The 3,785-nt window shown below is 44.8% G+C and overlaps 1 pseudogene; it reads left to right on the forward strand.

Annotated features, from left to right (window-relative positions):
• Nucleotides 1-700: 700 nt before the first annotated feature.
• On the forward strand, nt 701-1,253 carry LOC115332185 (annotated as a pseudogene).
• Nucleotides 1,254-3,785: the final 2,532 nt, after the last annotated feature.

Consider the following 3,785-nt stretch of genomic DNA (forward strand, 5'->3'; position numbering starts at 1 on the left):
ACTTGTTGAGACCGTGCATGATCTTGCTCAATCTATTAACAACCGAAGTCAAACTGAAGTAATTATTCTTGAACTTTGCAAAAGCATTCGACAAAGTGTCTCATCCTAAATTGTTGCTTAAAATTGATACCATATATAAGAACCCAATAATTACAAATTATTTTCCTTGCTACCTTTCTTCGAGAGTTCAGTTTGTCGAGTCTGGAGAACATAAGTCTAGCTTTGTACCTGTCCTTTCGGGAGTTCCACAGGGTAGTGTACTTTGACCACTATTTTTTTTTAATATATTTATAGATGACCTCCGCTTTGGGATTTCTGTTCAAATGAAGTTGTTTGCAAACACCTGTGTATTGCATAATAAGATTGAAACCCAACAAGATGAAATCGAACTAAGCAATAACCTCGGCAAAATTAAACAATGGGGCGAAGAGTGGTAGATGGTGTTAAATCCTTCGAAAACGGTATTGATGACAGTAACACGAAAGAGAAATTTCTAAGTTATGATTATTTTTTTAAATGGCACTAAACTCCTCCGTGTGGATGAACACAAATACTTGGATTAGCATTCACGAGTGACTTACGATGGAAAACTAACATTGAAACAGTCTCATCAAAAGCTAACAAGGCACCCTGGTACGTTAGAAGAAACATAGCTAGCGCCACACCAGAAATAAAAAAAAATATAGCGTATAAAACATTGGTGAGACCAGTTCTCGAATATGCGAAAATTGTTTGGGACACATACACAAAAACCAATACTACTAACCTCGAAAGGCTTCAGCGGCTTGCAGCTAGATTCATCTATAGTAAATATAAGCGCACAGATTCTCCCACTGATCTATGCTGTCGGGCCGAGCTCCCAGCTCTTGAATTAAGACCAAAGTGTGAGCGTATAAAGTTTTTGTTCTTAATTTTTTATGATTTAATTTGCATAAAAATCTAATTACATGGACATGCGCATTGGTGAATCCACAAGGCACCGTCATTTTATGCATATAAGAAAGCCGTCTGTTAGAAACGATAGCTTCAAGTACATTTTTTTTCCTAGAGTGATTACGAAGTGGAATGCTCTGCCACGCAGCACTGTCACCCCACCTCAGTTAATGGGTTTGTTAAAAACGTAGAGAGCATAGTACTTTGTCACATGTCGTAATGTTGATTAATCACGATGCTTATCTGTTGTTCTACTCCCACCCTCAGTGTCCATTTCAATCATTTTTACTTGTTATGTTGGCGTTAAGATAAGTACTTGAGCACTTCGAATGCTCTGTCATTACCTGTATAGTGTGGGATTTTGCTAGCTACCAACAGAGGTACCGATGGAGTAACCAAAAGGTTGTCTCAACGGCGGCGGCGATCTCAAAGGAGACGTCAAACCTAGTAGCGCGGTGCCCACATCTCCGCGGCAATATAGATGACGTTTAGGGCTACATTACCGCGGGTCGGTTCGATTAATTACCTCCGTCGGTGACGATGATTGTCTACGTTGTCTCACTCTCTCGAATATAGCGGAAGAGAAGACACGCACACCAGAGTAAGGACGGAGCCCAAGAGCATTTATTCACATACTCTTCTAAATGAACTACAATGTCCCCATCCAAAATGTTCCCGCCCACGCCGGCAAGGTAAGAAAAGTTCCTTACCTGCCAGACGCGGAGTTCCGGAGAGCCAAGACCGGGGAAGCATCGGAGAAGTCGCCGACACACGTCCTATCTCTTTCGCGGTCACCCGGACGAGTCCCTTTCCCGAAAGCGGGAAAACAAGAGGCGTAACCTCCTTGCCTGTCGGCAGTGATTCGCATCCGAGCGGGGAGACGGAAAGAGGTCCCCCCGGGAGAGAGTGAGAGGAGAGCCCCCCAAGCCAGGCGGCCCTCCGCCTCACGAACAGGTCGGAGCTCACGGCGAAGAAGGCCGAGCGTTCCGACCCGCGGCCGTTATCAGAGCCATCGGGGAAGGGAGACCACAGGAATCCCCACAATAGTCGCCAAGTCGTATAATAGCAGCATCTTTTCTTCCTCGTTCTTTTTGTCGCAGCGTGTAATAGTATTCCCTGCCGCCGTTCTTTTTTTTTTTTTTTTCATTGTGTATTGTTGCGATTTACTGCATTGTATTACCCACTCCTTTAAAAGCCTTGTCTAGGGCTGACAGTATCAATAAATAAATAAAAAATAATTAAACAACATCAGAGCGCGAGGTTCCCTGCGACGGAGTTCAAGCTGAACGAGGCGTTGACCCGTTCACCGGACCAGAATCACACTAATCGAAGTCCCACAATCCCAAGTTCATCTAAACGTTCCTCAACAACCTAGAACCAACCGCTCTCATCTCTTGTGCCTCATCCACGCTGCTCGACTCGACATAGAAACTAGGTTCAGACGACAACGCACGCTCTTCTGGAGCCGAGTGCGCGAGCGGTGTTGTTCAGGATCCGCCATCATCGAGTAAAAACTTTTATTATCCTAGCTCATCCTAGCTCTTCAGTTCTTAGTAAGACATATCGCCACACCGGCGATTCGTTAGTACTTTAAAACAACTATATAAGAGGAAGGGACAAATGTAACCATAAATGAAACAAAATGAAATTTCCGCCGAAACCAAACTCCCTCCTTCCTCCTCCTTTCTCCAAACATTCTGCACCTCCACCGTCAAGCTATCAGTTTTCAGTGCACGCGGCTCTCGTCATTGTTTGTTTCTTTCATTGTTGTTTCTTTCGTCATTCCATAGCTACATAAGAAACACCAACTGGCGCCGTCTCGTCGGCGCGGTCAAGTTCAATCGCAGCGCCTCGCTGTTTGATGCTGAGGCGGAGTCATATGTTTCACCTTCGTTTTGCAACTCTAGCTGACCACCTGGGCCCCCTCTCTTTTGCGTGAGGCAGTGAGTGCCCAAGTGAATTTTTTTGCAAGTGGTACCACTTTCAACGGTTTTACTTGCAAGTGGTTTATTGAACAGGAACCACAAGAAAGTGGTACCACTCCCAAGTGGTATTAGTTGTTGAGGGTACCACTTGCAAATGGTACCTTTTCAACAAACCACTTGCAAGTGGTACACTTGCCGGTAGTAACACTTGCTAGTGATACCACTTGCTAGTGGTACCACTTGCTAGTGGTACCACTTGCTAGTGGTACCACTTCCTAATGGTACCACTTCCTAATGGTACCACTTCCTAATGGTACCACTTCCTAGTGATACCACTTGCGCGTGGTACCATTGTCATACAGATGCACAAAAACAAAGCCAGATGTTAGTCTTTCTTACTTTTATTTTGCAGTTGAGAGTGCTTGTAGAGTAGAAGTACTTGGGCTGATGAAGATTAGAAACTCCTCAAACCCCAGGTGCCTCAAAGCTTTTCCGGAGTCCTGGATTTTTTGTGACATGACTGTCGACATGTTAGTGATGACTGGCTGAACAGGCACCTTGTTCTGGTGTCTCGAATGTTGCACTGTTTCTGCAAAGACAACAGAAAAATACTAATCTAATAACAGCTCATGGGTATACAGTCATATTATCCAACAGATTGAACTCATTTAGCTATGACGAGGTCAACTTTGAAGAGGCTCAGTTCCTTCCGGACCACCACATTTTGTTTTTGTTTGTCCTTCGGTGCCACCTTGTCCCCATAAGTCGTTCGGGCAAGTCCAACGCGACCCCAAATCGCTGGCGCCATGTCTTCGGCTACCATGGTTGGTTTGGTCTGCTTCATTATTTTTTCTGCTTGGTAGGAACCGATGGTGGTGCTCCGATTGGTCGGAACGGCTGGAACTGCCAAGTCCCGTAGGAAAGTCT

The sequence above is a fragment of the Ixodes scapularis genome, unplaced genomic scaffold (genome assembly GCF_016920785.2).
Source record: "Ixodes scapularis isolate PalLabHiFi unplaced genomic scaffold, ASM1692078v2 PGA_scaffold2__306_contigs__length_199485367, whole genome shotgun sequence".
In the NCBI taxonomy this organism is placed as follows: Eukaryota; Metazoa; Arthropoda; class Arachnida; order Ixodida; family Ixodidae; genus Ixodes; species Ixodes scapularis.